Below are 25309 nucleotides of genomic sequence, written 5' to 3'. Positions count from 1 at the left end.
TGGATAGAGTTCGGCCTGAGGACTGAAGGGTCCCGGGTTTGATTCCAGTCAAGGGCACATGGCCAGGTTGCAGGCTTTCCCAGCAGGAGGCAACCAGTCAATGATTCTCTCTCTTATCATTGATGTTTCTCTCTCTCTTCCTCTCTGAAATCAATAAAAATATATATTAAAGGCCTGGCCGGTTTGGCTCAGTGGATAGAGCGTCAGCCTGCGGACTGAGAGGTCCCAGGTTCGATTCCGATTAAGGGCATGTACCTTGGTTGTGGGGCACATCCCCAGTGAGGGGTATGCAGGAGGCAGCTGATGGACGTTTCTAACTCTCTATTCCTCTCTCTTTCTTCCCATGAAAAATAAAAAAATGTATAAAATTTTTATATTAAAAAAATAAAGACACAGGGTTAGTTTGTGGCAGCCCCGGTTAACCCATAGCAGCTGGGAAATGGGTACAAAAGTGGGTCAGAGGGACCTGGCAGACACCACCCTTCCACTAGCTCTGAGGGCCCCCCAAATGTGTTTCCAAACAAGAGGCACCCCAAGTGATAAGAGACAGCTGGGGAGACAATGCAATTCCTTCCTTCACTTCCAGAGGAATCTTGGAAGTGAGTCCCACCTTACACTAAATCCCACCTACTCCCCCAACTGCCCCCTCACTCCTGGCCACACACACACACACACACACACACACACCCTTGGATGTTTGGCCGGATGCTTAGGTGCCAACAGAGGAGAAATGGGTCTGCTGAGGGCTCCGTAGCCCGGAGGCTGGAGAGCACTGAGCACAAGGCCAGGATGGGAAGGAGAGAAGCCACAAGCATTTCCCAGGCTCTGTGACCCCTCTCTCCCCTCTCTGCTCCCACACTCCGCGCGGAGCCACGTGGCATCCATCCTGGGAGAGGTGCAAACTGCTCCCTGTGGCCAGAGGCCTCTGGCCTCCAGTTCTGGCTCTGGCTCTTCCCTCCCCCGCTGGCTCGCTCCTCTGCGCACCGACACCAACTTATCCTCCCTCGCCTCTCGCCGCGGTCTCGTTATCTCTGCAAGAGAGACTGAGCTGAGAGATTGCGCAATGGGCAGGAGGTCAAAAGGCTCAGGAAGGGTCACCAGGGTTTGAACTGGCCATCTCTTTAGGTGGCTTGTCACTCACTGAACACAGCAGTCCTGAGAGCAAGGTCTATTACCTTCGTTTCTCAGAGGGGACCCCTGGGGGCACCCCCACAGGCCGCAGCCGGCCACCACCAGCTCCCTTTACTGCGTGCGGAGACTGAGGCTGCAGGAGGCGCACCTGGGGGTACACCTGGGAAGGCCCAGGGGCGGCGACCCCCCCTTACCCTTTGCCCCTCCCTCGTCCCCTCCCTGTATCCTGAGGACTGGGCCTTAAAGCAGGATCTCACTGAGGGACAAGGCAGTGTGGTGAAGACTTCTGTAATAGTGTCAACAATTTTAAAAATTAAACTCACACAAAAAACAAAACAAGAAAACACAGGATGTTCGGGGGCAAACGGAATGCCCGCGTCCTAATCTAATTGCAGCAGCACCAGGAATGAAGGGTTGGCTCTGCTTGAAAATAAATCATTGTAAACTCCCCGTGTCGGCAAACCAAAAAGGGAAAGCCGATGGTCACCTGAGAAGATGCAGAAGGTTTTGTCCTTTTTTTTTTTTTTTTTTCAGAGCGGAAGGGAGAGGGATAGAAAGTTAGAAACATCCGGATCAGCTGCCTCCTGCACACCCCCTACTGAGCATCCACTCCGACTGGGAGCTCCCTAACCTCCCAGCCTGTCCTCCTGCCTGCCTCTGGCTCCAGGCTCGCACCGCTGACCGGCTGCCAGGCTCCGGCCGCCCCAGGCCCTTTCTTGCCACTTCAGGAATGTCCCGGGTGGAGGACATGGGGAGGTGGAATGCTGGGGAACAGAGCCGCTGTGTCTGAGGCTCTGGCTCAGAGGCCGCGCTGCCCCCGCGGGCTGCGGGGAAACTGGCTGCAGCTTCCCCTCCCCGCCGCGGGGCCCAGAGGCCGGCCAGTGCCTTTCTCTGAGCCTCCCCGACCCGTCTGAAAAGTGGGGCCTGAGAACTCCCCCCCAGAGCCGGGTGCTGGGCGGCGGGGGGTGGAGGAGCGGTGGAGAGGAGGCGGGGGTGTCCACAGAGGTCCCCACGCCGGGGAGCGTCTTGGTCACAGGAGGCTGGTTTTCCCGGGAAGGTCTGGCCTGGCCCTTGCTGACCCTGGGTTCAAGCCTCGCTCTTCCGAGGGCCCCCGGCCCAGGCTCTGGTTCTGGCGTTGTGTGTGACCTTCCGAAAGCAGACGGGGCCTGTGCTGCGAGCTGTAACTAAACAACCTTCCGCAGGAGGCTCACGTTCCTCTCCCTGCTGGACCTGCTGGACCGGAGGCCCCTGCCGAATTCCCAGCTCAGGGCCTCGCGGGGGAGGATGCAAAGCTGTGGGAACTAATTCATGCAGGAGGGGGCGGGGGCGGGGTGAATGTTCTCCTCACAGGCGTCAGCATCACAGAGGAGGGGGAGGAGGAGGAGGAGGGGGAGGAGGAGGAGGGGGAGGAGGAGGGGGAAGGAAGAGGGGGAAGGAGGAGGGGAGGAGGAGGGGGAGGGGGAGGGGGAGAGGGGAGAGGAGGAGGAGGGGGAGGAGGAGGGGGAGGAGGGGGAAGAGGAGGAGGGGGGAGGAGGAGGAGGAGGAGTGAGACTCAGCCCCCACCACCCCCACCCCATCCCTGAGCCACTTGGGAAGGGAAAGTCTGGAGTCAGGGGGAGGTGGCCCCTCCTCCCCAGGCCACACTCACCCCCTCCCACCCAGGCCCACCCCATGGCACCTGTACAGGAACACCACCGTCTTACACAGACACGGGGTCTCCACATCAGAGTTAAATGCTGTCCAGCGTGCATGTGTGACTCATGCTGAGCACACAAAGATGAGAAGCCGGGAGCCCCGCCTAAGCTACTAATCGGGGGGGGGGGGGGGGGGGGGGGACGAGGGGAGAGCGGGAGGGGCCCGTTCTGCCTCCTAACAAATGCAGAGAAATAGCTCAATGTGCCTCGCCACGGGAGCCGAGCTGGCCAGGGAGGGCTGTCTCAGAATCTGCAGAAATACTTGTTACCAGAGTCAGCAGCCAAGGCTGGCAGGCCGGCTGATTCCTCCTCCACAGGGAGCCACAAGGGGGGGGGGGGGGGGAACTCAGGTTCCACCGGCCCAGCCTCCTCCTCCTCACCCGCCCGCCCCCCCCCCCCCCCCCCCCCCGCTGTCCCACAGCCGATCCTTAAACCCAGAGGCTGAGGAAGGCCGTCCAGCTGGAGTCCTCCCCCTCCCTCCCCGCCTGACCCCGCTCCGGCCCTGCCCGCTGGGGCCCGCTGAGCCTTCTCCCAGAGACGCCTCCCAGCTGCCGCCCGCCTCCTCCCCATGTCCCAGGGCCCGGTACAGACAAGCATCTCCTGTTCTAGCTCTCCTTCTTTTCTTTTTTCTTTCTTTCTTTTTTTTTTTTTTAATATATTTTATTGATTTTGTACAGAGAGGAAGGGAGAGAGATAGAGAGCTAGAAACATCGATGAGAGAGAGTCATTGATCAGCTGCCTCTTGCACACCCCCTACCGGGGATATGCCCTCAACCAAGGTACATGCCCTTGACCATAATCGAACCCGGGTCCCTTCAGTCCCCAAGCCGACGCTCTATCCACTGAGCCAAACCGGTTAGGGCACTCTATCTGTTGTGTTTCAATCCAATGGCAGTTCACCGCTGATAGTGGGCTGAAGAGTGGACCCCAAATTCCTGTCCAGCTGGAACCCCAGTAACCTTATGTGGCTAAAGGGCCCTTCCAGATGCGGCCCTAAACCCAACAACTGGTGAGACACACACAGAGGAAGAGCTGGTGACGGTGATGGCAGGAACAGAATGGAGGGAGACAGCGACCAGCCAAGGAAGTTGTTGGGGGGGATGGGGGGGACAGAAGGGGGGACGCCTGAATCGAGGAAGCAGCCAGGAAGGATCCTCACCTGGAGCCTGCAGAGGGCGCCCTTGATTTCAGACCCCCAGTCTCTCAACGATCTTCTCATTGTTAGTTTTTGTTTGTTTTATAGTTTAGACTTCTATTTTGGAAGATGGGTATTGTCTAGCCTCCATGTTGCCCACCTCGTTGTATGGTGTCACGGAACATTATCTTTTAGGGCATTAATTTAAACCTCCAATTTAAGTCAAGATAAAATGCTGAGAAGCATAAAGCACAGCGGACATCCAACCTCATATCAGCTACGGGTGTTCGACTCAGTGACGCGATTCCTATACACCTTGGGGTGTCCGGTGGCCACACGTCTAGTGACCAGCCTCACATACGAAGTTATTAGCATGTCACTGACTGCATTCCCTGTGCTGTACATTACACCCCGGGATTCACTTAGCTCATAAGGTTGTACCTCTCCATCCCCTCCCCCTTTTTCACGCTTCCCCCTGCCACCCTCCCCTCTGGCAGCCATCAGTTTGCCCTCTGAATTCATTTGTTATTGTTTTTAATTCCACATAGAAGTGAAATCACACACTCTCTGTCTGATTCGTTTCACTTAGTGTAATACCCTCCAGGCCCACCCTTTTAATAAGGCTCAACTTCTTCATTTGTCTGCCCATGGAAACCTAGGCTGCTATCCTATCTTGGCCATTGTAAATAATGCTACAACAAGCACAGGGTGTTTGTTTGTTTGTTTTTGTTTTAATATATTTTATTGATTTATTTCAGAGAGGAAGGGAGAGAGATAGCTAGAAAGGTCGATGAGAGAGAAACATCAACCAGCTGCCTCCTGCACACCCCCTACTGGGGATGTGCCCGCAACCAACGTACATGCCCTGACCGGAATCGAACCCGGGACCTTTCAGTCCACAGACCAACGCTCTATCCACTGAGCCAAACCAGTTTCGGCAAGCACAGGTTCTTTGAATGACTTTTCGTTTTCTCCAGATTAAAGCCCAGAAGTGGAATTGCTGGGTCAGATGGTGATTCTATTATATGTTTAATTTGTTGAGGACCCTCCATACTGGTTTCCACAGTGGCTGCACCAACGAACAAACCCCCCCACCAGGCGGGAGGGCTCCCCTTCCTCCATCTCCTCACCAATGCCTGTTTATTCTCTCTCTCTCTCTCTCTCTCTCTCTCTCTCTCTCTCTCTCTCTCTCTCTCTTTTCAGCAGCTGCTAAGAATTCCACTGTGTATGGACCATAATTAATTTAATCTGTCTACCACTGATAAACATTTATGTTTCCAATCTTGAACTTCTACAAATAATGTTGCAATGGCCCTCTTTGTACAGACAGCTTCATGCCCCTTGGGAAAGTTAATATGTAAAAGCAGAATTACTGAGGACACTGGGTACATTTATATTTTTGAAAGCTATTGCAAAAGGGCCTTCCAAAGGAGCTCAGACACTTTACATTCTCAAAAGCGGTGCATGAGAGTTTTTCATTGGGTCACTCGTTTTTTGCCTTTATTACTAGCGGCCCGTTGCACGATATTCGTGCAAGAATAGGCCTTCCTTTCCCTGGCTCCGCTCCTGGGCAGCGAGTCCATGCGAGTCCATGCTCCTGGCTGGAGGACCACTCCTGCAGCTCCCTCTGCCACTTGCCCTCCCCCTCATAGCAGGCACCCGCCCCTCCAGGCCACTCTGAGCCTGCATATGCAAATTAGCCATCATCTTTGTTGTGTGTTAATTTGCATATTCACTCCTGATTGGCTGTGGGTGTAGTGGAGGTACAGTCAATTTACATGTTTGCCTATTATTAGGTACGATTTTTCATGTTCTACATCAATGCAAGTTTGTTGTCCTGAGTGAAGCAGGACATAACAGATACCAGATATCTCATACCAAGGTATCTGCATTTGTGTCTCTATATCTCTCCTCTTATAAAGACCCCAGAAGCTGAAGTCTCCCTCTCCACTTCCTTCCCCTCCACTCTCTCCGTTACGATATTACAGATGCCCACACCTGTCCCTCCACACCTGTCTCCTTGCCCACACTAGCACATGAGGGCATATGCACATGGAGCTGACCTTTGCTTGTTTGTCTGAATAAAAACGAATCACCAGATCGGATGCCTTGCTTCCCCTGGCCCTGCCCCCATCACAGTGAGCATATCTGTAGGGCAGTGTTCTAATTTTTTTATATGGCGCGCACACACACACACACACACACACACACACACACACAACCCGCATCCCCAAAGGGCGTCCGGAAGGCATGCTGAGGCAGACATTTTTGGTGCAATACTGTCGCTCTGAAATCTCTAGTGATTTTTGCTTCTCCTCTTCCTTCTCCATCCCCCCTTTCCTCGCCTGCAGCCCAACAACAGCACCCCCGATGGGCAGCCTTCACTATCTTTTTTTTTTTTTTTAATAATATATTTTATTGATTTTGTACAGAGAGGAAGGGAGAGAGATAGAAACACCGATGAGAGAGAGTCATTGATCAGCTGCCTCTTGCACACCCCCTACTGGGGATATGCCCGCAACCAAGGTACATGCCCTTGACCGGAATCAAACCCAGGACCCTTCAGTCCCCAAGCCGATGCTCTATCCATTGAGCCAAACCGGTCTCAGCCGCTATCTTTTCTCTTACATGGACACAGAATGCATGTAGGCCAGCGTGGAGCTCGGGGCCAACTTCTGCTCTTTGCAGTTGCTTTGCAAAAATGGGCTTTTATGAGCACCCACGTCTATTTCTTCTTTTTCTCCCTCAAAACCACCTCCTTCCCCCAAGGGAAACCCTTCCAAGTCTTTAATGGCTGCCTAATGTTTCCTGGCTGAGGGGTTTTACTGTTCCAGGTGTGGTGGTGCTGGTGCTGGTGGTGCTGGTGGTGGTGGTGCTGGTGGTTTTTGATTTGTTTTGTTTTGTGTGACATGAATTATCTACAGTAAACATCCGGGGACATGTCTCCTCTTGTGTCTCTTTTATGTCCTTACTGCCGACTCCCTCACAGGGGCTGGTTTCCTGGTGCATTTTTGTGTGTTTTTTGTTTATTGATTTTATGGGGAGGGAAAAGGGGCGGGGGGGAGGGGGGAGAAGGAAGGGAGGGAGGGAGAGAGTTGCTGTTCCACTTATGCATTTGCTGGTTGATGCTGGTTTGTGCCCTGGCTAGAGCTCGAACCTGCAGCCCTGGCCTGGGGATGACGCTCTGACCGCCTGAGCCGGGGGCAGGGCTCCCGGTGCCCTCTGGGACTCAGGCTGCTCCAGGCGGACAGGCATCGGGAGCCGCCGGACCGGCTGGGCCAGGTGTGCCCTCCAAAGGGGGGTCACTTCTGCTTCTACCAGGTGTCCCAAGGGGTGACTAGTCAGGAGTAGCTTTTTTTTTTTAATTGTGGTAAAATATACATAACATTTCCATCTTAACCATTATCATTATCATTACTATCACTATTTTTACTATTTTTAACCCTCACCTAAGGATATGCTTTTACTGACTTTAGAGAGGGAGGAAGGGCGAGGGAGACACACATCGCACCCACAATCTGGGTGTGTGCCCTGACGGGGAATCAAGCCCTCACCCACTCAGGACGACTTTCCACCCAGCGAGCCCCCGGGGCAGGGCAGGGAGAGCTTTTATGTTCGTTTCCTGGCCTGGAGACGAGAATCACATGAGTAGTGTAAATGTGATCCCAAATCCAAAACAGGGCAGGTATGTGGTGACAAATCTCCCCAAACAAGCCCTCCTTTCCCCAGCCGGACCCGGGCCAGCCTTCTCCTCTGCCTTTGCTGGGAGGGAATCTGTTTCCAGCCCCGCGTTCACTGGAAGGTTAAACCCTCCAAGTGTACATGGGGGTCTCAGGGCTACCTCTCTGCTTCAAGGAGGCTCAAAACGTCGTCCCTTATCCCTGTGGCTGTCCAAACCCAAGTCCCTGGGTTTTCCAGACCAGGGAAGGGCCTCAAGGCAGGCCAAGCAGCCTGGCTCCCTCCCCAGGCAGGCTTCCCTTACACCTCCTGCCCAGGGGCTGTCCTATTTCCATGCAGCTCAGCTCTGCATTAAAACATGCGAGGACGGCCTGGCCAGTGTGCTCAGTGGTTACAGCACCCACCCACGCACCCATGCAATGGTCAAGGGTTCAATTCCCAATCAGGGGCATGTACCTGAGTTTTAAGTTTGCTCCCCACCCTCCTGGTTGGGGTGCATGAGGGAGGCAACCAATCGATGTGACTCTCTCACATCGATGTTTCTCTCTGTCTCTCTCTCTCCCTCCCCCTACCCCTCCTCCAGTCCTTCCATCCCCGATTCCATTCTCTCTGAAAAGCAATGGGGGGAAAAAGATCCTCTGGTGAGGATTAATGGGGGGGGGGGGGGGGGGGGGGAGTGTGCTGATGATTTTGTACCCTAAGTTTCTACATGTTTTATAGAGTTTTCCCTCAAAACTATCCAATCTTCTATCTTGCTAAAAAGAAATACCCCTTATATTTCCTTTTCCTTGCATTGGTTTTTAGCTGTCACTTTTTTTCCCCAAACATATTTTATTGATTTTTTTTTACAGAGAGGAAGTGAGAGAGATAGAGAGTTAGAAACGTCGATGAGAGAGAAATATCAACCAGCTGCCTCTTGCACATCCCCTACTGGGGATGTGCCCGCAACCAATGTACACGCCTTTGACCGGAATCAAACCTGGGACCCTTCAAGTCCATAGACTGACGCTTTACCACTGAGCCAAACCGGCTTCGGCTCTTTTTTTTTCTTTTTTTTTTTTTCAGTGTAAAATCTTTATATTTAGCATTAGGCAGCTGGACTCAATTTAGATGATTCCAACTGTGACATCCAGAGCATCATCGTCAGGGGCCAGTCGGATGTGAAATGATCAGGGCGTTGACCTTGGCCACATCCAAGTCCTAGAGCTTCTTCACGGCCTGTTTGACCTGGAGCCTGTTGGCCTTGACATCCACAGTGAACACACGTGTATTGTTGTCTTCCATCTTCTTCATGGCTGGCTCAGGGGGACGTGATGATGGCATCGTGGTCGAGCTTGTTTCTCCTGGGTGTGCTCTTCCGAGGACATTTAGGCTGCCCCAGAGCCTTAGTGTGCTGGCCGTGGAAGATGGGTGACCTGCGGATCTTTTTTTGTGTGTGTGGCTTTCAACACTGCTTTCTTTGCGTCCAAAGCCTTTGCTTTGGCTTCGGCTTTGGCAGGGGCTTCCTTCTTCACTTTCGGCACCATCTCCATAAAAAGCCAGCCGGCACTTTTCACGGGCTCCCGCCTAATTTGGGCAATGGGACTAGCGCTCGGTTTGTCACGGGCACAGCCCCAGTGGACACACAGGAGCTGCTCAGGGGAAACTTGCAGAACGAGGGGAAAGCAGCCAGGGCTCCCCGTTTGGAGGCGGGAGGGAAGAGGAAGGAAGTGGGGAGCCATGAAGAGAGTCTGCCTCTGCTTCAGGGATGTTTGGGCCCGTAACGCTTAGGCTGATAGCATTGGCTGTGGAGACAGGGCTGGGACCTGCTCAGCTGGGCTAAGCCGGCTAAGGAAACAATGATAAGGACGGGAACAATGGCTGATGTTAGTTCCTTTATGTCCTTTAATCCCCGCACCCCGTACACAAACGTCCACAGCTGTGAGGATTTCTCACCCTCGTTTTAAAGATGAAGAAACCGAGACTCAGAAAGCTCAGCCGCTTGCCCAAGGTCACACAGCTGGCAAGCGGGAGAGCAAGCTTTCCATCTCAGTATGTCGGCCCAGGGTAACCCTCGCTCAGAGGATGGTCTGAAGGCGGAAGGAAAAGAGCACATTCCCAAACCCAGCAGCCCTGAGCAGCTGGCAGAGCCTGACTATAAGGCCAGGGAGGCCTGCCTAGGGCAGTGGTCAGCAAACCGTGGCTCTCCAGCCTCATGCATCTCTTTGGCGAGTCTAATTTGAAGAAGTGGTGTTAGAAGAAGTTTAAGTTTAAACAATTTGGCTCTCGAAAGAAATTTCAATCATTGTCCTATTGCTATTCGGCTCTGTGGACTCATGCGTTTGCTGACCACTGGCCTAGGGGCATGGAGCCCACAAGAATGTGGAGCAGGAGGAGGGCGTGACCTGAGCACCCGGCAGCTTCAGGGTTAGAACCCAGAGGCTGCACGCTCGGCCCCGGACCCAAGCCAGCCAGGGCAGGCCACTCTGGCTGCAGCTCAGGGCCGCTGGGCGTAGGAAGGAGCCACTCCTCACCGCAGATGGGTTTGCCTCTTCCAGTGCGCTGGGGCCTTGCAGAGGCGATAACATGCTATGGCCACGAGCCCAGGTTTCAGAGCCTTAGTTTTCTCATCTGTAAAATGGGAGTGAATTTCACAGTCGCTGACCCTGGGCCTGGTCAGGGGTATCATACCGCAGGCATGATACACACAGACAATACCAGCCCCACCCTCATTGCAACGGGGACACAAGCATGGCTGGGAGGGCAGCACACATGTGGCTGCAGGGCATCCCTGGCTCTGGTGTCTGAGACAAAGAGGTACCAGTAAATGCAGTGCCAGAGCCCTAGCCGGTTTGGCTCAGTGGATAGAGCTTTGGCCTGTGGACCGAAGGGTCCCAGGTTCGATTCCAGTCAAGGGCATTTACCTTGGCTGCAGACTCCTCTCTGGCCTGGGCCTGCAGGAGGCAACCACAATGTATTTGTCTCACATCAATGTTTCTTTCTGTCTTCCCCTCACTCTTCCACTCACTCTCCCTAAAATCAATGGGAAAATATCCTTGGGGAGGATGGAAAGAGGGAGGGAGGGAGAGACGGAAGGAGAAAGGGAAAGAGGGAGGAAGGGAGGAGAGAGAGGGATGGAAGGAGGAAGGGAAAGAGGGAGGGAGGGGGGGAAGGAGGCAAGGAGGGAAGGAGGGAAATGGGGTGCCAGAGAGCCCAGGGCCACCTCTAGGAGAGCCACCTCCAACCTGGGGAGGGAGACCCAGGTGAGAAGCCGATTGGCACAGGTCTGCCACTCAGACGCCCGGTTCCCAGCAGCTCCCTGCCTTTCCCCGGCTGTTCCTCACGGCCTGTCCTGGCCCACCGTGGTCCCTGTGTGCCTCTGGGGCGCCCTGGCCCCTCTCCTGACAGAGCTGGTCTCTGTAGGGACAAATCTTTTCTCCTGAGGTCAGCAAACAAGGTTAGACTCGTCCCCAGAAGAATGGTCTAAGAAACAAGAGAGGAAACCAAACCAAGAAATGAAAATGCAGCCACCTGCGAACAGGAGGGCGTCCAAGTCCTTATTCTGGTAAGAATCTGGCCCCAGGCTGGCCTGACAGCCTCCTCCCACAGCCTCCTCCCCGACTCCTCCTCTCCACCCTTCCAGAGCCTGCTTCCTCAGCCCTTCCCCCTGGCCCTTGCCAGGACCTGCTTGAGCTTCTGGAAAACTCAACTGGCTCCGGAGAGTCCTCCTTGGGCCCTCGCTCTCCCATAGGGAGAATACCTCCTTCCGGGCAGAGTGTTAGAAACGTCTGAGGATCGAGCCGGTGATGGCGACTGCAGCGAATGTGAGCGCCAGGACAAAGAGACTTCCTTTTGTTTTCTGCTCCATCTTCTGTGCCTGGCCCACAGTCAATGCTCACAATGTTTGTTGGATGAATAGTTACTAAGAATAGGAGCTTGAGCCCTAAAACCAGTTGGGCTCAGTAGATAGAACGTCGGCCTGCGGACTCAAGGGTCCCAGGTTTGATTCCAGTTAAGGGCATGTACCTTGGTTGCAGGCACATCCCCAGTAGGGTGTGTGCAGCAGGCAGCTGATCCATGTTTCTCTCTAATGGATGTTTCTAATTCTCTATCTCTCTTCTTTCCTCTCTGTAAAAATTCAATAAAATATATATATATTTTTTTTTAAAAAAGAATATGAGCTTGCCGGGACCAGTTTAGCTCAATGGATAGAGCGTCGGCTTGGGGACTGAAGGGACCCGGGTTCGATTCCGGTCAAGGGCATGTACCTTGGTTGCGGGCATATCCCCAGTAGGGGGTGTGCAAGAGGCAGCTGATCAATGACTCTCTCTCATCGGTGTTTCTAACTCTCTATCTCTCTCCCTTCCTCTCTGTACAAAATCAATAAAATATATTTTTTAAAAAAAAGAAGAATATGAGCTTGAGTGTATACACATAATCTCTAGAAGGACCCAGAAGAGCCCGGTATCAGTGATTGTGTTTGGACAGATGAAAACAGAGGCCTAAGGAAGGAGGCCTGGAGAGGAAGCTACTCTTTACGGTAAACCGATCTGAATCTCTTGAGGTTTATTTATTTATTTATTTTTACTGTGCATAGATAGTAACGATTTAAAATTAAAAACATAATAAACCATTTACATTAGGACAAAAAAAAATGAAATGCTTTGGTATCCATCTAGCAAAATATGTAGAAGAGCTCCATGAGAAAAACTGTAAAACTGATGAAAGAAGTCAAGGCATGTAGTGGGCAGTCAGAGCAGGGATGATGGGCCAGGGGCAGAGGGCCCCCAGGGGAGAGTCCTGGGTACCTAGCAACGGGCAAGACCACTCCTCCCTTACGGCAGGACCACGCCCTGAAGCACTAACCCCTGGAGAGCACGTCTAGGCCTCAGCTGTGCTGAAGAGCTAGGCTCAGATAAGCAGCAAAACCAGGTGGAGCAATGCCATGGCCGACATCAGGAACAAGAACCCTCTTCCCTGGTACGAGTAATCAGTGGGGACCACGGCCCTGAGCGACACACCGACCTGAGCCACACACCCACCCTGAGCCACACACCGACCTGAGCCACACACCCACCCTGAGCCACACACCCACCCTGAGCCACACACCCACCCTGAGCCACACACCCACCCTGAGCCACACACCCACCCTGAGCGACACACCGACCCTGAGCGACACACCGACCCTGAGCGACACACCCACCCTGAGCCACACACCCACCCTGAGCCACACACCCACCCTGAGCCACACACCGACCTGAGCGACACACCGACCCTGAGCCACACACCCACCCTGAGCCACACACCGACCTGAGCCACACACCGACCCTGAGCCACACACCCACCCTGAGCCACACACCCACCCTGAGCCACACACCCACCCTGAGCCACACACCGACCTGAGCGACACACCCACCCTGAGCCACACACCGACCCTGAGCCACACACCCACCCTGAGCCACACACCGACCTGAGCCACACACCCACCCTGAGCCACACACCGACCCTGAGCGACACACAGACCCTGAGCGACACACCCACCCTGAGCCACACACCGACCTGAGCCACACACCCACCCTGAGCCACACACCGACCCTGAGCCACACACCGACCTGAGCCACACACCGACCTGAGCCACACACCCACCCTGAGCCACACACCCACCCTGAGCCACACACCGACCCTGAGCCACACACCCACCCTGAGCCACACACCCACCCTGAGCCACACACCCACCCTGAGCCACACACCGACCTGAGCCACACACCGACCCTGAGCGACACACAGACCCTGAGCGACACACCCACCCTGAGCCACACACCGACCTGAGCCACACACCGACCCTGAGCCACACACCGACCCTGAGCCACACACCGACCCTGAGCGACACACAGACCCTGAGCGACACACCCACCCTGAGCCACACACCGACCTGAGCCACACACCCACCCTGAGCCACACACCGACACTGAGCGACACACCCACCCTGAGCCACACACCGACCCTGAGCCACACACCGACCCTGAGCGACACACAGACCCTGAGCGACACACCCACCCTGAGCCACACACCGACCTGAGCGACACACCGACCTGGGCCACACACCGGGAAAGCTGATGAACGTGCTATTGAGATCCTCCCCGACACCTCAGACACAAGCCCTTAGGACGAGGCGCTGGTGCGGCTCTCACTGTGCAGCATGCCCAGGCCTTTCCCCAACTTCCTCCGGGAGCGCTCCCCTTGACTCTCTCTTTACCCCAAGCTCCAAGGGCCCTTCTCTTGCTCCTGTCAAGTGTTTCCTGAGCCCGTTTCTTTCTTTTCTTCCTTTATAAAATATATCTATAATTTTAAATATATATATTTTTTATTTTTTTATTTTTTTTACAGAGAGAAAGTGAGAGGGATAGAGAGTTAGAAACATCAATGAGAGAGAAATATCTATCAGCTGCCTCCTGCACACTCCCTACTGGGGATGTGCCCGCAACCAAGGTACATGCCCTTGGACGGAATCGAACCTGGGACCTTTCAGTCCGCAGGCCGACACTCTATCCACTGAGTTAAACCGGTTAGGGCTAACTATACTTTTTATTGCTGATTGTATTACAGGTATCTCCCGAGCCCACTTCTTCTACGGCTCACTTCTACCTCTGTGACGTTCTAAACTTTCTCTTTCAGTTTGAATCTTAGCTCTGAATTCTTTCTCAGCCATAACTCAAGTACCGAGACGGCTGGACACAGATCCCTCTGACTCCCTCTGGACACAGATCCCTCTGACTCCACCAATTGTGATGTGATAAAGGTGCCGTTTTTTCTGCTGCTCACAGGAGGGCCTACATACATGGAGAAGTAGCCCACGTTCATGGATAGGAAGGCTCCATATGATTTAAGATGTTTGCCCTCCTCAACTTGAGCTATAGATTCAATGCCATCTCAATCAGAATCCCAGAAGGCTATTTTGTACGAATCTACAAACTGATTCTAAAGTTTATATGGAAAGGCCCATAATAGCCAACACAATTCTGAAGAACAATAAAGGAGGAGGACTGGCACTTCCTGACTTCAAGATTTCCTGTAAACCTACACTATTAAGACAGACTAGTATTGGCACATGGTGCTGGAACAAAGTGGACATTCACATGCAAAAAAAAGGGGGGGGGGTGGTCCTGCTGCTGTGGCTAATTAGAATGTCAGCCAGAGCACAGAGGGTCATGGGTTCAATTTCCAGTCAAGGGCATGTGTCTGAGTTGCAGGTTTGATCCCTGGCTCCCCCAGTAAGGGTGTGTGTAGAAGGCAACCAATCGATGTACCTCTCTCACATCTCTCTATCTATCTATCTACCTATCTATCTTCCTCCTTCCCCTCCCTCCCTCCCCCAACCTCCTTTCCAGTTTCTCTAAAAAGCAATGGGGGAAAAATATCCTCAACTGAGGCTTAACAACAACAACAACAAGGATTCTGGACACTTATTACATCTTTTACAACAATTAATTCAAAATGGACCTTAGACTTAAATATCAAAGGCAAATTAAACAAATTTTAGAATATCACACAGGAGAAAGTTCGGGTGGCCTTGGGTTTGGTGATGAGTCTTTAGATAGAACAAAAGCACAATCCATGAGAAAAAGAAAAAGAACACTGTTAGACCTTATTAAAACTCAAAACTTCCGCTCTGCCAAAGACAGCTAAGAAAACGAAGAGAAAATAGTTACAAAAGACATATCTGGTACATAGCTTGGATCTAAAGTATATTTTTTAAAAACTCTTCAAACTCAGCAATAGGAAAACAAACAACCCAATTAACAAACGAGCAAGATATCGGAACAGGCATCTTGCCAAAAAGATAAACGAATGACAAGCAAGCACATGAAGAGAGGGGCCGCGTCCTGCGTCAGTAAGGAAGTGCGCATTAAAATAACAATGTGCACTGCACACCTATTACCTTTTTGGCTAAAAATCCAAAAGAACTGACATCACTAAGTGCTAAGAAGAGTGCAGAATATCCCATTAGTTTGCTGGTGGGAATGCAAAACAATATAATCTTTGGGAGACAGTTTGGCGGCTTCTTACAAGCTCAGCACAGTATGACCCATACAATCCCAACTGGTATTTACCCAACTGAGCCAATATGAACACGCACACGTAAGTCTAGAGCAGCTTCATTCACAGTCAACCCAAGATTGCAAGCAACCAAGTGAATGGATTAAAAAACTATAGTACAGCCAAAACCGGTTTGGCCAGTAGATAAAGCATCAGCCTGCGGACTGAAGGGTCCCGGGTTCAATTTCGGTCAAGGGCATGTACCTTGGTTGTGGGCACATCCCCAGTGGGGGTGTGCAAGAGGCAGCTTATCAATGATTCTCTCTCATCGATGTTTCTAACTCTCTATCCCTCTCCCTTCCTCTCTGTAAAAAAAAAAAAAAAAAAAAAAAAAATCAATAAAATATATTTTAAAAAAACAAACTATAGTACATCCATATACTGAGACATCATTCAGCACTGAAAAAGAAATGTGCGCCGAAACCGGTTTGGCTCAGTGGATAGAGCGTCTGCCTGCGGACTGAAGGGTCCCAGGTTCGATTCTGGTCAAGGATGTGTGCCTGGTTGCAGGCACATCCCCAGTGGGGAGGTGTGCAGGAGGCAGCTGATAGATATTTCTAACTCTCTATCCCTCTCCCTTCCTCTCTGTAAAAATATCAATAAAATACATATTTAAAAAAGAAAAGAAAATGTGCTATCAAGCCACAAAAAGACCTGAAAGAACCATACATGCATATTCTACGTGAGAGAAACCAATCTGGAAAGGCTACATACTTCATGCTTCCAACGAGGTGGCATTTGAGAAAAGGCGAAGCCGCACAGACGGTGCAAACGGGTGGTTGCCGGGGGCAGTGGGGAGGGAGGGGTGAGGAGGTGGCACACGGATGCTCGGCGGGGCAGTCACACTGCTGTACAATCGTAACTGCGGAGACCGCCGTAGTCACACTGCCATGTATCTGTCAAAACCCACAGAAGGCACAACACCGAGAGTCCCTCCTAACGTAAGCTATGGATTTTATTTAGCAGTGTATTAACACCAATTCACCAGCGGTAGCCAATGGAACACACTACCGATGCATGTTCATAACATGGGAGCCCAGCTGGCATGGCTCCGTGGCTGAGTGTCAGCTCAGGCACCAAGCGATCCCTGGTGTGATTCCCGGTCAGGGCACGTGCCTGGGTTTCGGGCTTGGTCCCTGGTCGGGGGTGTGTAGGAGGCAGCCGATGAATGATTCTCTCTCATCATTGATGTTTCTCTCTCTCTCAATCCCTCTCCCTTCTTCTCTTAGAAATCAATAAAACATTAAAATCTCTATAACAAGGACACTGCGTATCCACAGTGGGGTGGCTCCATGGAACGCTCCATACTTTCTCCTCAAATTTCCTGTACATCGAAATTGTCCTTTTAAAACAATCCGTTAATTTTTTTTTTTTTTTTTTTTTTAAAGAAAGCTTACAAGGTACAAAATAAAAATGATTCAGCCAACGTCACGGGCTTTCAGCAAACTTATTAGTCAACAGAGCCACATAACAACAGCGCAACGACTGAAATTTCTTTTGAGAGCCGAACACCGACTTCTGCGCACGGGCCACGAAGTTCCCATCGCACTGTCCGTGCGCTCCTGCGCGTGGTATTTTGTGGAAGAGCCACACTCAAGGGGCCCAAGAGCCGCCTGTGGCTCTCGAGCAGCAGTTTGCCGACCACTGGCCTAGGGGGTCGGTCCCAAATCCTGAACCACCCGAACCAGCCTCAGCTTCCGCCTGTGGGCTATCAGCGCCGCCTGGGAGGGCTGGGTTCCGGGTTCCAGAACTCTGTCCCTGCAGCAGGACCGTCCCCCGTGATGCTGCCGACACGATCTCTGCAGCTGGGGAGGCCTGGCCTTCTCTTGGCTGAAGGTGAGCCGGGCAGGAAGGACCGGAGCCACCGTCTGCAGAGGAGACACGCCATGGCTCCCAGGGGCAGGAAGACTCTGGAAAGCACCTGGCCCCAGCCCAGCCCCTGCCGGGCCAGCTGGTCTGCTCGCCTCCGTGCCTGGGAGCGTCCTGGCCTGGGACGGCCAGGGGACGGCGTGGCCCGTGACTCAGTGCAGAGTGACGGGGCCACCACCCTGCCCTGCTCTGACCTTCCCCTGCGGTATCCGGGGGAGCCCCTAACCATCGTCTTCATTCATAAAAACGGCACCTCCACGCCGGCTTCCAGGTGGCAGGGAGAGGGCCAGGCCGCAGCCGGGAAGAAAGCGGAAATGCGGGTTATTCCACCATGCAGAGCCGGCAGCAACACGGAGCCTCCGTTAACCTCCCGCGCCTCAGTCTCCTCACCTGTGATACGGGCACCACACAGCCCTTCGGCTCCTGGGCTGTGCATGACCTCGGTGAGACGGCGCCTGCACGGGGCTGAGCGCCAGCCTGGCACCGACGGGCGCCTTCCTACGGTGCCAGTGCCATCCCGCCCAGGGCGCCATCCCTGCCAGGGCTCCCTCTGTGATCCTGCTCAGGTCCGAGGCCCCAGGAGGCCCCCGCCGTGTGGCTACCCTGAAACCTCTACACCGTTTCTATCCTTGAACCCTGGACACCCACGCAGCCAGGGCTCGCTTCGCAGAGATGCCCGCCAGAAAGAGGTGGCAGTGCTGACTTACCGGCAGGGGAGGGGGCCACAGATCTGTCGGTTCCTGTGAGGGGGGCAGAGGTTGGCCAGGGGCAGGGTGGCGGGGTGGTGGGGAGTGACCAGCTTGGGGAGGCAGATGTTGGAGATAAGAGGCCTGGCGCCCAACGGTCTGGGTTCAAATCCCAGCTCTGCCCCCTCCTGGCTAGCCTTGGACAGGTGTCTCCCCCACCTGGGCGTGGGTTCCCAGCTGCACCATGGGGATGAGAGTAGCAACCACCATACAGGGGCGTGACGAGGCCTGGAGAGCCAGCCTGTTCAGCAGGCAGCACAGTGCGTGCCCAGAGGAGGAAAAGGCAGCGTCTGTGATCGCTGTCACTGAGGGCCGGGCTGGCCAGCAGGCCTTCCCACCGACCTGCCCCCTCCCTCTGACGTGGGCCCCACTGTTTTACACAGGCCCGTTCCGTACAGCTCTGCCCGGACTGGATCAGAGAGGTGCAGAGCCTCTCCTGCCGGCGTCGCCCCTGCAGCCTGCCCAGCCTCTCCTTGCATGCCTCCACTCACGGGGAGCTCATCCCCCCCCCCCCATGAGGCAGCTTGCTCCACATTCAAACAGCTCTGATCACAAGTTCCCTAGGCAGAGCCAAAATCTCCTCCCTGCACACTGCCCCTTCCTGGAAGTGGCTTGTCTGCCAGGGACTTTCCAATGCCTGGAATCCACCCATCCCCACCAACGCCAGAAGCCCCTCCTGAACCGGGCTCCAGGAGGGCTCCCCAGGACCCCACCCTGAGCATCTCATGCAGAAAAGCACCACTGCCCCCCTCAGAGGGACACCCCCTCCACCTCCTCCGACGATGAGGCAGAAGGTCTTGCACTAACAATGGCTCCTGTTTGCCGGGTCACTTGACCCTGACAAAACCCATGAGGCATGTACTATTTCTTTGCCCAATGTTTTTGTGGGGGTTTTTTTTTTCAAATTGTGGTGAAATACACATAACATAAGATCTTAACCATTCCTAAGTGTACAGTGAATGGTTGTGCGACCATCACAAGCATTCATCTCCAGAACGCTTCATTTTGAAACTCTATACTGATTAAATAATAATTCCCCCATTCCTCCCTAAACCTCCGTTCTACTTTCGGTTTCTATAAATATAGCAACGTTAGGTGTCTTATACAAGTGGGATCACACAGAGCCCTGGCTGTGTAGCTCAGTTAGAGCGTCCGCCCGGTAACACCAAGGTTTCGGTCCGATCTCTGGTCACAGAACATACAAGAAGCAACCAACGGCCCTAACCGGTTTGGCTCAGTGATAGAGCATTGGGCCAGGGACTGTGCCGGTCAGGCCGGCACATCCCCAGTAGGGGGTGTGCAGGAGACAGCTGACCCATGTTTCTCTCTTTTCTTTTCTTTTTTAAATATATTTTATTGATTTTTTACAGAGAGGAAGAGAGAGGGACAGAGAGTTAGAAACATCGATGAGAGAGAATCATCGATCAGCTGCCTATTGCACACCCCCCACTGGGGATGTGCCTGCAACCAAGGCACATGCCCTTGACCAGAATCAAACCCGGGACCCCTCAGTCCGCAGGCTGACGCTCTATCCACTGAGCCAAACCGGTTTCGGTCGATGTTTCTAACTCTCTATCCCTCTCCCTTCCTCTCTGTAAAAAGTCAATAAAAATATATTTTTCAAAAAAGAAGCAACCAACGAGTGCATAAATGTGTGGCACAACAAATGAATGTTTCTCTCTCTGTGTGTGCTTCTCTTCCTCTCCCCCCCTCAAAAATCAATCCATTTTTAAAAGTGTAATCATACAGTATTTATCTTTCTGTGTCTGGCTGATTGCACTCAGCATAATGCCCTCAAGGTTCATCTGCATTTTAAAAAATATATATTTTTTTTTATTTTTTATTTTTTTTTTTTTTTACAGAGAGGAAGGGAAAGGGATAGAGTTAGAAACATCAACCAGCTGCCTCCTGCACACCCTCCACTGGGGATGTGCCCACAACCAAGGTACATACCCTTGACCAGAATCGAACCTGGGACCCTTCAGTCCGCAGGCCGACACTCTATCCACTGAACCAAACCAGGGTTGACTATCTGCATATCTTTTTTTTTTTTTAATACATTTTTATTGATTTTGTACAGAGAGGAAGGGAGAGAGATAGAGAGTCAGAAACATCGAGAAACATCGATGAGAGTCATTGATCAGCCGCCTCTTGCACACCCCCTACCGGGGATATGCCCACAACCAAGGTACATGCCCTTGACCGGAATCGAACCCTTCAGTCCCCAAGCCGACTCTCTATCCATTGAGCCAAACCGGTCTCGGCTATCTGCATATCTTTTAAGGCTGAATAATATTCCGTCCCATGTATACACCACATTTTCTTAATCCATTCCTCTGTCAATGGACATGCAAGTGGCTTCTACCTTGAGGCTTTTGCGAACAATGCTGCTGTGAACGTCCCGTCCGGCGGGGTACAGAATCAGAAGTGGGGCTGCTACAGCCTAGGATAGTCCCACGGTTTAATTTTGTGAGGAACTGCCAAACTGTTTCCTGCCAAACTGTTTCCTGCAGGGTCTGTACCACCTTACCACCCCACCAGCAATGCACAAGGCTCCCCATGTCTCCACAACGGCCAGCACTTACATGGTTTTGCTCTTGTCTTCCTATCGTGGCCATCTTACCAAGGGTGAGGCAATACCTCACCTGTGACCGGCCCAAGGTTGTGACTGGCCCAAGGTAGCTCAGGCAGCAGGTGGCAGAGGCTGTGCGGCCTTGGCTCAGGCTGTCTGCAGCTGTGGGTGCTCTCACCAGCCCCCTCCGGGCACATCCCTGCTGCCCCACCGGCCAGGGACCCACCTGGCCCGGCCACCTCCTCTGAGCCCCCTCTGGGCGAGGCAGGGACCCCAGGGAGACCCCTCCCCCGCCCGGGGTGCAGGCAGAACCCCAGCCCCCTGCACCTCTTGTACCCCCTGGACCTCTGCAACCCGGGGGACCCTGAGCCGGCGGTTCCAGCGAAGGCCTTCCTTACCCTGCGGCGGGCAGAGCTGCTGGCCGGAGGCTCCTGGGGCCGCCGGGCGGGAGCGCGGAGAGGGGTCCGGGCGGAGCGGGGCGCGGGGCGCTGCACAGCCGCCAGCTGGGCCGGCGGCGCCGCGGAGAACGGGCCCGGGGGCGGGCGCGGGGCCGGGGCCAGGGCGGCGGGGCGGGAGCCGGGCCGGGGCAGCGGGGGCGGGCGTTTTGTTGGTTGAATCCGGCGGCGGGGCCGGGCCGGGCGCCCGGAGCGCCTGCAGCGCGCGGTGGGGCCGCCGGGCTGGGCGAGGAGCGACCCCTCCAGCAGCCGCGGGTGCAGAGCCCCGGCGACCGCCTCCCGCCGCCACCGGCCTGTCTGGTCCCGGGGGCAAGCTAAACCTCCCGGAGCCTCAGTTTCTGCATCTGTAAAGTGGGGAGACGCAGCCAAACTTTGCAGGGAGCGGTGGACCTGAAATGTGAGCCTGGCACCGAGTGAGAGCGGCCGGCCCTGCCTCCTGCCACTCCCGCGAGCATCCTCCACAGGGCACCCCTGCCCCCTCCCCCGGGGTCTGCCCCTCGGGGTCTGCCCCTTCCCAGCCTCCTGGTGACTCCAGGGAGTGACACGGTTGAATGTGTTACAAATAAACACAGTAGCCATAATTCCTTCAGGCCCGAAGTCGTGGTCACAGAGGTTTGCCCCTGTGTCATGCATGACTGGGTAACAACCCGAGTTTCATTGCAGGGACCGCTACCCTACCACGCGCTGGGCAGGTAGGTGGCCGCTGTGCAGGGTGGAGACCTGCATTAGAAGCATTTCCACGACATGCATTGGGGTGGGGGTAAAAAACCGGTTATAATAAAGTCATGTGTGGATAGATGATCTGATAGGACATAGAGGTGTGCGTGTGTGTGTGTGTGTGAGTGCGTGTGAGAGTGTGTGTGTGTGTGTGTGTGTGTGTGGTGTGTGTGCAGGCCCTCCTTCCTCCTCCAAGTGTGGTTTCCCGGTCAGTAGCAGTAGTGTTACCTAACCTTTAACAGAATCCCCCGGTGATTCCTGTGCAGGTTGCACGGGAATGTGGCATTGGACTTGGCAATGACTTTTCAGATCTGACACCAAAAGCGCTGGCAACCAAAGCAAAAACAGACAAATGGAACTATGTCAAAAAGTAACACTTTTGTGCATCCACAGTGAGAAGGCAGCCCATGGAACAGAAGAAAGTATATGAAGATATGATAAGTCCTAGAGGCCTAATGTTATTTATGTCTAGACTATATAAAGAAACCCCACAACCCAACAATAATAATAAAAATAAAAAAAACAGAAACAAATAACCAGACTAAAGTATGAGCAAAGGACCTCAGTAGACATCTCTCCAGTGGCGACAAACAAAGGGCCAAAAGACATAAGAAAAAGACACCAACATCCCGAGTCATCAGAGAAATGCCAATCAAAATGACAGCGAGATGTCACCTCACACCCATTAAGATGGCCACTATCAAACACACAGACATTAACACGTGTTGGCAGGGATGTGGCAAAGTCAGAGTAACCTGGTAAACCGTTGGTAGGATTGTAAAACATTGTAACACCTGTGAAAAACAGTAGGGAGGCTCCTCAAAAAAACTTAAAAACAGAATTCCCATATGATCCAGCAATTCCATTTCTGGGTATTTTCCTCCCTCCCTCACCCCCAATGGAAAGCATGGTCATTTTTTAAATCCTCACTGAGGATATTTTCCCATTGATTTTTAAATATATATATATATATATATATATATATATATATATATATATATATATATATATATTTTTATTTTTATTTTAGAGAGGAAAGGAGAGGGAAAGAGAGATAGAAACACCAATGATGAGAGAGAACCATTGATCGGCTGCCTCCTGCACGCCCCACACTGGGGATCAAGCCCACAACCCAGGCATGTGCCCTTGACCGGAATCAAACCCGGGACCCTTCAGTCCTCAGGCCAACGCTCTATCCACTGGGCCAAACCAGCTAAAGCTCCCATTGATTTTTAGAAAGAGTGGAAGAGACGGAAAAAGAGAGAAGTATGGGTGAGAGAAACACACCCATTAGCTGCCTCCTGCATGAGCCCCAACCAGGGCCCAGGCTGGAGAGAAGCCTGCAACCGAGGTACCTGCCCTTGACTGAAATCGAACCCAGGACCCTTTGGCCCGCAGGCCAACACTCTACCCCTGAGCCAAACTGGCTATGGTTGAAAGCATGGTCTTAAAGAGACATTTGAACACCTGTGTTCATAGTAGCATTATTCAAGATATGGTGTGTAGACACAATGAAATACAGAGGTGGGCGAAAGCAGGCTTACAGCTGTTCGTATGAAGAAGTATATGATACAAGGATAAACTCTGTGTTTCACGTATTCACAACCGCAAACCTACTTTTGCCCACGCCTGCATTGTTTAGCCTTACAGAGCAATAAAATTTTATGAAATGGGTACCTTTTGAGGGCCTTATGCCGAATTAACAAGCCACACCCAGAAAGACACATACTATCTGATTCCATTTGTGGGAAATATCTGAGTAGTCGAATGCATAGAAACACAGAGTGGGATGGTGGCTGCCAGCAGGTAGGAGGGGTAGGAAGTGGGGAGTCATTGTTCCATGGGGCCAGAGTTTCAGTTTTGCAAGACAAAGAGTCCTGGAGCTCTGTGTCATAGCAATGCAAATGTGTTTAATATATATAATTACGGCAGATTTTTTTTTTTTTTTAAACATGCTGACCGAGGGCATTGAATGATCTGAGAAAGGAGGAAGACAAGGAAGCCGGGGAAAGGTGTGGTTCCAGGGAAGGAGGATTAAGGAGATGTGGAGGTGATAAAGGCAGAGTGGGGGCTGGGGCCCGGTGGGAGGACTCGGGCCAGGATGTCCGCGGTGTTCTCACGCTCTGACAGCAGCAGGCACCCAGAAAGCTCTGGGGCAGCGTCCCACCTCTCCCAGGAGCTGCCAAGCAAAGCCAAGGTCTCTTTGTCTTTCAGACTCATCACCTTGACGTCAACCGTGCTCACTGCAGACCCATCCCCGCGTATCTGCCTCCGGATCACCGGCGAGGAGGAGGGCCTGGCGGGGATACACAGACAGACCTCCCCCAGCGGCCTGGAAAGCCCAGGAGGTAGGTTCCCAGGCTGACTGCCGCCCTGCTCCCGGGAGGGGACACCACTCCCAAGCGTGGGACATGGCCCTCAGGCACTCAGGATGGCTGGAGCCAGAAACCCCCTGGGATGGTCACAGGCCTGCAGGCTCGGTTCTCAGAACTCCATGGAGCCTCTCGAGGTCAAAGGGCCAGGCTGTCTAATTCAGAAATGACCCTTCCTCCCGAGGCTGCGTCACGGAGGGCCGCCATCCCCGGAGAAATGTCTGTTGCCTGGGCGGGGCGGAGGGGTGGGGAGGGGTGGCGGGCTACAGCCTCCAGAAACATCTAGCTTCCCAGAGGAGAGTTGTAAGAAGCCTAACTGCCCTAATCACTCACCTGAGGGAGGAGGCCCACCGATTCCGGGGGGCGGGGGGGGGGGGGGGTGTGTGGCTGCTGGGACCAGAACCCCAGAACCCCAGGCCCCCAACTCCCAGGCCTGGCTCCCTCACACCAAGCCGCTCCTGAGAATCCTAACTTTCTGCAAAGCCTCTGAGATGAGGTGGAAGGCAGGAGGTCTTCCAGGCCCTCACCCCCACCCTTTACTCCCCAAAGCTGCCAGAAGAGGCATCCCCAAACCTGCCTAAACCCCCACATCTTTGGGATAAAGTCCAGCGTCTCAAGGTTCTGTGAAATGTGGTCTCCGCTGGTTCTCCTCTTTCTCTCCCAGGCTCTCCGCCGAGCCCCGCCGCTCTCCTGAACTCTCCAAACGCCCTTCCCCAGACGCCATCGGGCGGCCCCACTTTCTGTGCCTGCTTCCTCCTCCCCTCTGCCTAGAAGCCTGTTCTTCCTTCTTACGTAGGGCGCTGTCCCAGAGTGACCAATGCAAGTGGCTTCCTGTCACAGCCTGCCCTGCTCCCACGACCTGGG

General features: G+C 53.4%; 1 protein-coding gene across 6 annotated transcripts in view; it reads right to left on the bottom strand.

The window, feature by feature from the left end:
* Positions 1-25309, bottom strand: part of IL34 (interleukin 34) — a 76730-nt gene that overhangs the window by 48405 nt on the left and 3016 nt on the right. The window contains exon 1 of one of the 6 annotated variants that reach the window (XM_045582695.1): positions 21300-21436. The exons of the other annotated variants lie outside the window; for them this stretch is intronic. The gene's annotated coding sequence lies outside the window, so the exon portion shown is untranslated. Of the gene's footprint in view, positions 1-21299; positions 21437-25309 lie in introns of those variants that run through there. 6 annotated transcript variants of the gene reach the window in all.

This window comes from Pipistrellus kuhlii, unplaced genomic scaffold, assembly GCF_014108245.1.
Source record: "Pipistrellus kuhlii isolate mPipKuh1 unplaced genomic scaffold, mPipKuh1.p scaffold_m20_p_17, whole genome shotgun sequence".
Lineage (NCBI taxonomy): Eukaryota > Metazoa > Chordata > Mammalia > Chiroptera > Vespertilionidae > Pipistrellus > Pipistrellus kuhlii.
The sequence above is the reverse complement of the archived record's forward strand: the minus strand, read 5'-3'. Positions and strand labels throughout refer to the sequence as shown.